This window comes from Austrofundulus limnaeus, unplaced genomic scaffold (genome assembly GCF_001266775.1).
Source record: "Austrofundulus limnaeus strain Quisiro unplaced genomic scaffold, Austrofundulus_limnaeus-1.0 Scaffold652, whole genome shotgun sequence".
NCBI classification, from domain to species: domain Eukaryota; kingdom Metazoa; phylum Chordata; class Actinopteri; order Cyprinodontiformes; family Rivulidae; genus Austrofundulus; species Austrofundulus limnaeus.
The window spans coordinates 190883-203557 of record NW_013953054.1 but is presented as its reverse complement, the minus strand read 5'-3'; positions in this window follow the sequence as shown (position 1 = coordinate 203557).

The window sequence follows — 12675 nt, the reverse complement described above, 5'->3', positions numbered from 1 at the left end:
GTGTGTGTGTGTGTGTGTGTGTGTGTGTGTGTGTGTGTGTGTGTGTGTGTGTGTCCTAATACACATTGCTGCTTTTTATCAGTTACCGGTACTTTATGCCATGAAATTAAGATGTTCTTTAACCTGTTTAATTTACTGTGAAGAAACAAACCAATTATAATATAGATGTATGTGTGTGTTCATAATTTTTTTTACCTTTATTGTTATTTGCTAATATAAATGAAATATTCTTCTTTTCCAGTAATGTGAAACACAATTTGAAGTGCTGGCCATGTGCTTTATTTGCAGGTTATTTCTAAGTAAGTAAAGCCAATCAATTGCATATGCCACAACATGTATTTGTACTTTACCTAAATGAGTAAATATACTTTTGTTTTACAGATCTCCCTCCTGCACCTGCTAAAACCTTTTCCAATGGACCTGCTGTCAGGTAACATCTGTATATGTTTGCATTACATATACCGTGCACAAATATTTTTTCAGTTTTTTTAACTGGTTTGTTCTTTGTACTATTCCATCAATGTACCAGCTTGTCTGGGAGATAAAAAGACCAAGAGCTGCTGGTTCCAGTTTTATCCCTGAGGCCACCCCCTGAACAGGTAAGTGTTGACAAGATTAGATGGTCAATCAATCACATGCCACAACTTATTATTTATTTATTATTATACTTTATTACTTTATCTAAGAGTAAATGTACTTTTGTTTTAAAGATACCTTCCTGYCTGCTCCAAYCTTTTCCAGTGGACCTGCTGTCAGGTAATATCTGTAAATTTTAATATTTAAATACTGTATGCACACACATTTTTCAGTACTTATTTGTCTTTTTTTTCCTTGGCATGTCTGGGAGAAAAAAGACCTAAAGCTGCTGGATCCAGTTGTACACAAAGAAGTACCTGTGAGGCCAACCCTGTAATGGGTAAGTGCTGACTATTTTAGTTTTTGTTTTCTCTTGTTTGGAAGATCAAAACTGACATAATTAGAAATAAAACAGAAGTATACTGTACGAATGGACTGATAAATTAATAAATACACTAAAAATGCATCAATTAAATTAAAAAGGAGAAATTTACCTCATGCTTTCTAATTTAATTGACCTATTTGTTTTTCCAGGTTAGTTCCAATAAATTATATATTTCTGCACATAATTTACATTTTACTGTATTTTCAAAATATGTACTTTAGTTTTTTCTTGTAGATGCATGTGTGTTTCTTATTGTTTAATATTCAATTAATGTTTATATTTTTTCCCACAAGTCCTTTTTCTTTTCCATGTGTCTTACATTTTTCTGTCTCCTGTTTTTACATTACCTTATGCATTTCTGCCTCATTATGTAAATAAGGTGGGCAGAGCTTCTTGGGTCAGCTCCTCTCCTATTGTTCAAAAGACATGAAGGAGCAGGATCCATGTGCAGATCTACTGTGCATGCTTGTGCTGCCTCAGTTTAGCCTAATCTTTAGAACAAAGGCAAGGAGAAAAACATTTACCTGTACCTTTTTTTAACTACATTTTAAACTTTAGGCTAAACGCATGCACAGTAGATCTGCACAAGGATCCTGCTCCTTCCTGTCTGTTGACTAACAGAAGTAAGACACATGGGAAAGAAAAAGGACTTGTGGGAAAAAATATAAACTAATTGAATTGTCCTGTTCAACTTAAGCGCTGCTTTTGACACAGTGGACCACGATATTTTAATCTCATATCTACAGCACAAAGTGGGTACCTGCGGTACTGTGCTAGTTGGTTTCGATCATATGTGTCTGACAGAACCGTGTGTAGTTGGTTCTGAATTCTCCACTTCACCTCTGTCTTTTGGTGTTCCTCAGAGTTCTATCTTAAGTCCCCTGCTTGTCGTTCTGTACTCAGGAAGCATGARATCTGTTTTCATTGTTTTGCTGATGATGGTGAGATATATATGCCACTGAGAAAGAAAGATACCCTCTCAATTAGGCCACTTCTGTTATGTCTTGAAGACATCAAGGCCTGGATGTCTTTAAGCATTTTTCATTTTAATGTGAGGAACCCAGAAGTGATGGTGTTTGGTCCCAGTGACTCCTGTGAACCTTCCCCTGTGAATCTGGGTCCCCTGGCTCTGCATGTAATGCAGATAGTTTGTAAATTGGGTTTTAAAGTAGACAGTGAGATTCTCAGATTGGAGCAGTAGTTAAGGCCAGTTCTTACAAAACATTTTGAAACAGTAATTCATGTAMTTGTTACACCACAGCTTCATCACTGTACCTAGGAGTCAGCCAGTCCTCTCTCAGATATCTCCAGTTGGTCCAGAACACCACTGCCTGTTCATTTTAGAATTCATTTTAAGGTTCTTTTATTTGTTTAAGTTTGATTGGTCTTGATCCATCCTACCCGTCTGAGCTGATTCACCCACACTGTCCTGCTCTGAGCCTCAGGTCAGCTGATCAGCTGCTCCTGGAGGTCTGATTGTAAGCTGAGAGGAGACAGAGCTTGTCATGTTGCTGCTCCAGGATCATGGAAAAATCTTCCTGTCAGACGAGCCTGTTCATTGTCCACTTTTAAAACTCTTTCCTGGTTTTTGGCACAGCCTGAGACTTGTTTCAGTTGGTTTTCGCTTCTATTTTATTGTTTTTTTAATTGATTTAATTGTTTTTATTCTTTGTTTTGTGGGTTTTTATTAATGTTATTTTGATTTTACACGTACAGCACTTTGTTGTGTCTACGGTTGTAATAAAGTGCTTTACAAATAAAGTAGTAGTAGTAGCCAGTAGTAGTGGTAGCAGTAGTTCATGTTGTTTTTAGTCAATGCTGTTCGACTGTAGCAGATTATAGCAAATTATTTTGAGATATTAATTCAGGGTTATTAAACTAAATTGCTCGGGTGTCCACAGGTGCTCAAAGCCAACAGCTCAGGGGCTGGGCAGGTATCATCTTTCATCTTTTAAATTTGTATATTTTGTTGCACTGAATCATAAATTGAACAAACAGTTGTAGTTTGTTTAAATATATGGTATAATAAATAGATCAAGTAGGTTGCAGTAAGAGAAAAGTAGACTTTGTGTCTTGTACAAATCTATTTAGTAGGAAAAATGGTTGAAATGTTTATTTTAAAGTTAAAGTTTGTAGAACTCTGCACTCTGTGGGATGTATTTCCTTACATTATGTGCAGGTCAGTGCAGAACAGTTTGTTCTTCTGCTGTTTCTGTTGTTGGTGTTTTAGTTGAACACTGGGAGAAGAGTGGAAGTTGTATCACATTTTATTGTAGCTCCAACAGGTAAGGTGGGTTTGGCTCCTTTTGATTTGTTTGTGTTTGCTGCACTTTTAGCTTATTGAAGAACCACTTCAGCTCTAGCATGGTCATACTGTACATTGTCCTTAGATGGAAGCAGGATGTCCGGGTCTGTCCTCACTGGTCTTTGTGTGAGGAGCTGAAGGACATTCAGCAGTCATGTCATGAGGTGAAGCTCTGGATATGAAGTTTCTCAATACCTTCCAGGGATGTCTTCAGCTTGTGCTTCCTGAATGATTCTTTTAGCTCTCTGTTAGTGTTCCACACATCTGTGCACATCTATCCACATTATAAAAAGGATGTATTAAAAGTATGTTAAAATCAWACAAAATGATTTATTGAACAAGAGCAGCAGCAGTGAGGAGCGATGGATTGTTTTCTGTTTTCTGCCCAGTGAGATCCTGGCTGGAATAATGTCACAAACTCAAACACTTGCAGTGTCTAAACTTTTCTAATTTATGCAGCTAACCGTCTTCTTTCCACAGTCTGCATGTCTTATAGAGTTTAACCATCAGTATGTAAATATAAGTGTCTCCTTCTCTCAGAGTGCATCAGCCACACACAGAACCTGAGCTCAGAAACATCTGTTCGACACGGGAAGTGAAGGCGTTTTCTAACTTAGATGTTCTACGTGAAACACTGTAAAAAACATTAAACACTAAAAATCAGAATCGCTGATGTGGCTGGCCTTGTCCCGCACAGACATGAGCTTTCAGGAGACGAGTCATGGAGCAGAACTCAGCTGGGTTAATGAGAAACAATAAATATGTGACAGACATCTACCTCGTATCATTTTCAAATAAACTAAACACGTCATCATCAACCCGTCCTCAGTAATAAATCAGTTTGTTGTTTAACCCTTCAGCCAGATCATCACTTCATCACATCATTCAGCCATGAAACAGCTAATCTTTTCATAGATCCACTGTTTCATGATTAGCTCTGTTACCACTTCACCCCACAGCACAGACACATCACCCCCCACCACCACCCCCATCACACCATAAGGTGTCTAAGTCTCAGCTAGAAGTGTTTTGTTGAAGAGTCTTGAGCTTGTGCACAAAGTCATTTTAGTTTGACCAGAGTTTCTGCAACTCCATAATTTCTCATAATCAGATGAATTTAATCTAAAACTCTGGCATGAAAGAAAATTGTTGACATGCATTCCTTCAAGGAATGTTAGTCTTTCAATGGATTTATCAGATTGATGAATTTGCCAGCTGTTTGTGCTGCAGGGACACTGCTCACCTGTACACATTTATCTTTTCTTCAGCTGAGCTGCAGCCAGCAGAACTGTTTCAAGATGTTTAAAACATTAACTGCAAATGATGGACTGAAATAAGAACATTTCAACTAAAAATACAAATAATTGTTGGGCTTGAATCTAATTAAAACACACATTGTTCAACAACTAAACTGTGAAATACCTCAGATGTCTGTGAAGGACAGAGCAAAACATCTTTAAAGACGATGCTCCAACAAGATGCTGCGCAGACTGCTCTATTATCTGATGGAAACCAAAAACAGTTTGTGCATCTGGTTGCTAAAGCAAACTCACAAAACTGAGGACAGGAGGTTTCAGACCTGGATCTGCTCAGTCTCCACAAACAGCAGAGTCACGAGCCAAAAGCCTGCGGGACTAAGAGACGAGTCCACAGAAGGAATGTGAGGGGAGGAAAAGCTTCTGCAAAGAAAGCAGATATGATAATTTGGTTTGAAATGTTGGGGCTTTAACAGCAACAATACAAAGACGAAATATTTGGACTTTCAGCCCTGCAGGAGAGTGTTTTCCCAAAGGCAGGCTGAATGTCTTCTAACAAGTTTACACCCACCATCTGGTTTAACTGAACCCTCAAAAGGACATGCTATGATAGAAGGATTTATGTCTGATTAGGCAGGAATAATGTTTTAGACCATGTCTGTCTGTTATCAAAATATCTCATCATCCACTGTACAGATTTTAATGAAACCCAGAAAATAATGTTTAGGTGTTGGTCTACAAATGAATAAATTCTGCAGTCAATTTAATTTATTTACCTCCACAGCAAAGTGACTAAACTCCAGTTTTAAAGACTTGAATAGTTCCTGGAGAAACTATGAAAGGGCTTGTCACATGCYGTCCAATTTAAATATTACTGCATGTTGGAGATTAGTATGATCTACTAACATCCCCAGATTTCAGACAAATATGTCTAAAAATGGCTGAGTTATGGTCAATTTTGCATTTTAGCTCTGGTGGCCACCTTGGATTTCTAGTTAGCGCTCAGAATTTATCAAAGCTCATTCTTGGCTATTACTATACCAGTTTCAGCTCTGCAAGTTTTAAAACAGCTGAATTAGATTTTTTAATTAAAATTAACAGTTAGCTTAAATTGTGATTAGCATTCAGAATGTGTTGAGTTAGCGCTATCAACCTGAAGAAATTTATTGGGGTTTGTTTACTACTGACTTTTAAAAGCACCACACATTTTATAGTCTTTTCTTAGGCGAATAATGGTATTTTTATTAATTGATTGTGTCAGTCGTCTACCCCCGGTGGATGGCAAGTTGGCAAGACTTTTAAATTGAGCGGACAAGGAACCTGCCCCCAGTACCCTGTAGAAGGGGGTTCTAAAATCTCCGGGGACCCAGCCTGCAGCACATTGGGCACGAATGCTGCAGGTGGTCCTATGACCATGCCTCTGGCCTGTCTGGTGGGGAACCAGGCTGGATGGGCCAGTAATATATTGATTGGAACAACCTTTACTCTGGCCCCAGGACCTGATGCTTATGTGTTGGGTCCTGGGCAACCGGAGGGTTTAGTGCCCTGGGGCTCGGTGATGGCTTCTGCCACTGCTGTCGCTGTGTCTACAGGGAGTACCCAGTGCGAGTGTAGCCCCTTGAATGCACCCCAGCAGGGAGTGGTCRGAGTTTCACAAGCACTGGGGTCTCCAGGTGATGAGGACACTGACATGATGTTGGTGTCCTCTGATGGAGAAAAGCGTCCTAATCTCTGTAGTTTTAGGGATGATGGAATTTACACAGAGCAACTTGCATCATTATAAAGACGCAAGTTTATTGTTGTGTACCTGCCTTAGTAGGATGCATACAGGCATAGCCTTGATCCAGGAACCTTGGATAGTTAAGTCTATGGTACGAGGCCTGGGATTCCCTGGGAGCACACTTCTATATGATGTGAGCAGCCGCAGACCCAGAGCAGCAGCAGTCCTGACAAGAGGTGCAAGACACACTGCACTGCCCCACCTAACAACAGGTGATGCTGTAGCAGTGCAGTTGGAGGGTCAGCCAAATGGTGAATCCAGACCGATCATTGCAGCTTCGGTTTGTTTGCCTTTTGCAAACTGCCTATAAGTCTGCCTGTCTGGAGAAAATCTGGAGGCCGTCAAAGCAGCCGGCCTGGTGGACTCCAGAGTTGTCTGGCCTCCACAAGGCAGTAAGATGGCGAAGATACAGGTCCCAACCAAGTAAAACCAGGTGGGAACAGTATGTACAGTCCCGAAATCACTATAAAAGTGTTTTAAGGGAATGTAGGAGATTTACTTGGACAAATGTCCTGATGCATCTCAGGAATCCAGGTAGAAAAATATCAAAGAGAAAAAATAAGTAGGTCCTCTGGATGAATTCTTCTTTAGTGAAACGTTTCATCTTTCCTCCAAGAAACTTCTTCAGTCTGATGAGTTTCAGGTGAACTTGGCCTTATAAGCACTGYCTCCACATGGACAAACRGGTTAATCATTTGCAAAAGAGGGTCATCGCTTAACAATAGGTTTGATTAGCTCTATTGTTCATAGAGGGTCATGTGCACCATCACCTGACTTATTGGTTTGGATGCTTCAGCTGTGGTTATGTTGAAAAGAGGCTATTCTGTTCGAATTATAATTAAACTTTTTAATGTAATGATGTAGGCTAACAACATAAATTGGTTATTAAAGGGGCAATATCAATGAAAATCAACTTTTTTGAGTTTTATATCATGTTATAATGTTATACTCTCATAAAAAACATGCCTAAAACCTTGTTCTGACTCATTCATGCATGTTTGAGATATCCTGCAGTGATTTTAGGCAGCCATGCTGAGCAGCGAAATGACTGGTGGGGACCAGAAACGCCTTTTGGTACCAGAAACACCCTTGAAACGTGTCTTTAAGCCAAATTTCCTCATGGAAGAGTGCACCCCCCTCCCCCTCCCCACACACCCCGGCCATGACTCCTGCAGGCTCACAGGTGAAATTAAAAGTGAAACTTATTGTCTGCTGCTCTCAACACTATTTCTCACTCAGTGAAGCTCTTTTCAGATTAAAAATACCTTTGAGGAMATGTATTTTCAGATGSCAAGTAAACTGCATCATAACAGCCTCCCCCCCAAAATGGACGGAACAGAAGCAGAAGGAGGTTCTTAAAGAGACAGAGGCCAATTTCAAGGTGTTTAGAAGAGGAAGTGATGAGAAGATAAGTTTTTTTTCTATTTAAACATAAAAACAGCATTGTGGAAGTTGGTCAAAGATGAGACAATGGGCCTCATGCAAGAACCGTTCGTACGCACAGATTTGTTCTTAAGTTGCGCGTACGAGTGATTTAGGAGAATTTGTGGCATTCACCAATGTTTTCGTATTCTAAGATTTTTTTCAGATACGAACAAAATTCACGAGTGGTCCAGACCTGTCGTATATTTTACGAGCAGTCAGTCTGCTGTTATCCAGACGGGTTTTCCTCCCTAATAACTTTATATTTCGTTAGTTTGAAGATATTTTGAGTTGAAAATAAATCACACTCCATAATTATGTTGACAATAGGCTATTCTGCTTGAATTAGAGTTATAATTTTAAATGTAATAATTTAGACTTACAATATAAATTGTCCGTCCGTTTTCTGTCGCTTATCCGGGATCGGGTCGTGGGGGGCAGCAGGAGACCCCGCTCTCCCCAGCGACACCTTCCAGCTCGTCCTGGGGGACACCGAGACGTTCCCAGGCCAGAGGGGATATATAATCCCTCTAGCAAGTTGTGGATTCTCCCCAATGTGCCAGACATATTTTGAAAACATTTTAAAATGCTTATTTCAGAACCGCAACTGAGACCACCTGTGACCGCGGGGGGGGGATGGTGCGCAGCGCTACCGCTTCTGAACAAATGCAAATGATTTAACACAGTTGCTTATACTTTGAGAAGCTCTTTTTATTCCACAGCTGACCTGCTAAAAATGACAGATTTTCTTTTCTGGATCTCTGACAGACGGACTTCAATCTCTGAACTCGTAAAGTTCTTCTTTTTAATTTTTGCTGTCATTTTCATGAATGGACACTTCCTGATATCTGAGGCAGGAAACATAGCCTCATATGGTGTTTTTGGAGTGGTAATTATGCTAATCTCCTCTCGCGTGCACGAGCATCTGATACGAAAAGGTGTAATTCATTTACACACTTTTCCTGAAGATAGAAGAGTTTGTTGAATCTGATGTGGCATGCTCGTATGAACCCTTCGTACGAACAAAAGTAAGAGAAATTTAGGATGAGAATACGAACATGTTCTTGCATGAGGCCCAATGAATATTTGGAGTCTCTTTATTCAGAACATCTTCCAACTCACAAAGAAACCAAAAGGTCACACAGCAGGTTCAACAGTCCGGAAAGTCCCTCTTCACTCTCGCGGGTTTCCTCTTTTTACTCTTCACAACAAGAGCCTACATTCTGGTGTGAAATATTGCCTAAAGTGTTCACCACACAAGCCCCCCCCCCCCCCCCCCCCGAACACACAGAATGTTAAATAATCTCAAATCCAGGGAGAATAAAACAGAAACCAAAACAAAGCAAAGAAAACTAAACCCTAACGGTAACGACTAGGCGGCCTAATAAGTCGGTCACTCCGACTGCTCTCTGCAGCTAACGTGGTCAAAAATGGTGTAGTTTTACGTTGCCTGCAGTGAAACAGCCCTCTCGCAGGGAAAAACCCAGCCGCAGGAGGGGGGACTGGAACAGTGAGCCTGGGATCAGGTGGACGACCACGCCATGGAGGCTGAGCCACTTCAACCGGGTCATCTGGAAACAAGTGCGCAGTTTTCAACCGATCCACTGAAACACACTCCTGATTACATCCCACCTCTACCAAAAAATCCTTAGACCAACACGAAAGGGACCATCATATGGAGGTCGGAGAGGCGAACGGTGGGCATCATGGCGGATAAAAACGTATTCCGCAGACATAAGGTCCTTTGGCACAAACCATTGTGGTAGGCAGTGAAAGTGCTGCCAAAGGAGCAAAAAACTTAGTCTCTGCTGGAAGGGCCACCTTGGTGCCAACAAGAGCAACAGAATCAGATTGGCAAGGCAAAAACTCCCCYGGCACCCTCAACGGTTGCCCCAGGACCAACTCAGCTGACGAAAACCTCAGGTCTTCCTTAGGAGCTGAATGCAGTCCCAAAAACAACCAAGGCAGCCGATCGACCCAACTGTTATCCACCAGTGAAGCCCGCAAAGCAGCCTTCATAGTACGGTRGAACCTCTCACAAAGGCCATTGGCCTGTGGGTGATACACAGCAGTACGATGAAGTTTAACTCCAAGGCTCTCAGCCACGGCCGTCCATAAGTCTGATGTGAACTGTAGACCTCTGTCCGATGTCAGGTCCAACTGTACCCCAAAACGAGACACCCAGGAGGAAATGAACGCCCGTGCCACATCAGCTGATGTGGTTGATGACAGAGGAACTGCCTCTGGCCAACAAGATGTCCTGTCCACTATCATCAAGAGATGGGTGAACCCACGAGATGAGGGAAGCGGACCCACTAGGTCCACATGGACATGCTCAAACTTTCCCTGGGGAATAGGAAATCGCTCCAGGGGGGCGTTGGTGTGCCGTTGGACCTTAGCACGCTGACAAGACACACAGGAAGCTGCCCAAGATCTAACATCTTTCCGAAGGCCCGGCCACACAAACTTAGCACCCACAAGCTTAACTGAAGCCTTGACTCCCGGGTGTGAAAGGGAATGAACTGTGTCAAAATCCCGTCGACGCCAGCAAGTGGGAACCAAAGGCCAAGGCCTGCCAGTGGAGACATCGCAAAGCAGAGTCGCCCCACAGTCATGAAAGGAGACATCCTCCAAACGCAAACTGGACCCAGCTGTCTTAAAAGCCAGAATCCCCGGGTCTGCAAGTTGGTCCTCTGACATAGTAACGGAATCTATGCCCAAATGCACAGCACCAACCTCTCCCCTGGACAAACAGTCAGCCACCAGATTGTTCTTACCGGCCACATGTTGAATGTTGGTAGTGAACTCTGAAATTGCCAAAAGGTGCTGTTGTTGCCTTGCTGACCATGGTTCTGAAACATTTGCCATGGCAAAGGTAAGTGGCTTGTGGTCCACAAAAGCAGTAAAATTCCTGCCCTCCAGCAGGAACCGGAAATGGCGTGTTGCAAGGAAAAGGGCGAGCAGTTCCCGATCAAAAGTGCTATACCTTTTTTCGGCATCCCGAATTTTCCTGCTAAAAAAGGCAAGGGGTTGCCAGGCCCTATCTACCCACTGTTCACACACTGCTCCAACTGCATAGTCAGATGCATCGGTAGTGAGGACTACTGAAGCTGTTGGAGATATGTGGGCCAACAGTGCAGCATCAGCCAGGGCCTTCTTGGCATCCTCAAATGCCTGGGCCTTCTCTGGGGTCCACCCTTTCAGCTGATCTCCTTTCTTGCCTCTAAGGGCCTCATACAGGGGGCGCATAAGTTGAGCAGCCCGAGGGATGAAGCGGTTATAAAAGTTCACCATCCCCAAGAACTCCTGCAGGGGCTTCACTGATGGAGGACGGGGAAAAACAGAAACTGCTTCAACTTTGGCCGGTAGGGGAACCGCCCCTTGTGGTGACAGCTTGTGTCCCAGAAACTCAATCGCTGACCGTCCAAACTGGCATTTAGCAGGGTTGATGATGAGACCGTGCTGACTGAGTCGAACAAACAACTGGCGGAGATGTATTCTGTGTTCTGCCCATGACTGGCTTGCCACCAGTATGTCGTCTAAATAGACAAACAAAAAAGGCATGCCCTGCAGGACTGAATCCATCAGACACTGGAAGGTCTGGGTTGCGCCTGTAAGGCCAAAACGCATCCGCAAAAACTCAAAAAGCCCGAAAGGAGTTATAACAGTGGTTTTGGGTATGTCCGACGGATGGACAGGGACTTGAGGATATCCCCGCATCAGATCTACCTTTGAAAAAATGGTTGCCCCAGCCAGATGGACAGAAAAGTCCTGAATGTGAGGGATTGGGTACCTGTCGTTACAGGTCACATAAGGCGTCGGAAATCCCCACAAGGCGGCCAGCTCCCATCTGCCTTGGGAACCATGTGCAAAGGAGATGCCCACGGACTTTTAGAGTGACGCACAATGYCAAGGCTCTCCATTTTAGCAAACTCCCCTTTAGCTATTCCCAACGTGGTAGCATCCAGACGGCGGACCCAAGCAAAAACCGGCGGACCCACTGTAGTAATATGGTGTTCCACTCCATGTTTAGCTACCGTAGCTGAAAAAGTGGGAATCGTGAGAGTGGGAAACTCAGCTAATAGACGCTGAAACTCGTCACCTGTGGCCAGCATGTTAGCAAGAGGTTGATGTCCAGAACCTCCCAGTTTACAGGGGTAGGAATCAAAAGATACAGCATTGATTAAACAGCTATCAGCAATATTTACCAATAACCTAAAAGCACACAGAAAATCAGCACCCAGAATAGGGAGCGAAACAGCAGCTACGACGAAGTCCCAACCAAACTGATGTCCATTGAAAGAGACAGTCACCAACCTTGATCCAAAGGTGCGAATGGGAGTCCCATTAGCAGCATCCAGCAGAGGTCCATGACTCTCACTCAAAATGCCAGCTGTCGACACAGCTGCGCGGTAGTCCCTGGTCTGGACCAGCGGGGAGCTGGCCAATGCAGTGCGAACAGGTGGAAGGAAGCTGGCGCAGGAAAAGATGTGTGAAGAGGAACGACATATCGCCAGAGCCCAATAATGCCAGCATGTTTTCCATCAGCTCAGAGGGCTTACGATCCCCTAAACCATCTAGAGACAACAGGCGATCTGCTCGCTCAGCATCTGAAAGTTGATAGAGCCGCAGCAGGCTTTCTTTCAGCGTGCTATATTTGTTAGCACTCTGCGGGTCCCACAGCAGTCCCATCAGCCGGCGAGTGGAACCTGAATCCAGTGCTGCGATGAATTGAAAATACTTGGTGTCGTCTGTCGTGATCCCACGGAGATGAAACTGGGCCTCCACATGCTGGAACCAGGGCTCTGCTGCCAGAACTCTGGAAGCTTAACCAGTGGTGGACAAAGTACTCAACTCTAGTACTTGAGTAAAAGTATTGATACTCATGGTCAAATCTACTCCACTACAAGTAAAAGTTACTCAGTCAAAAATCTACTCAAGTAAAAGTACT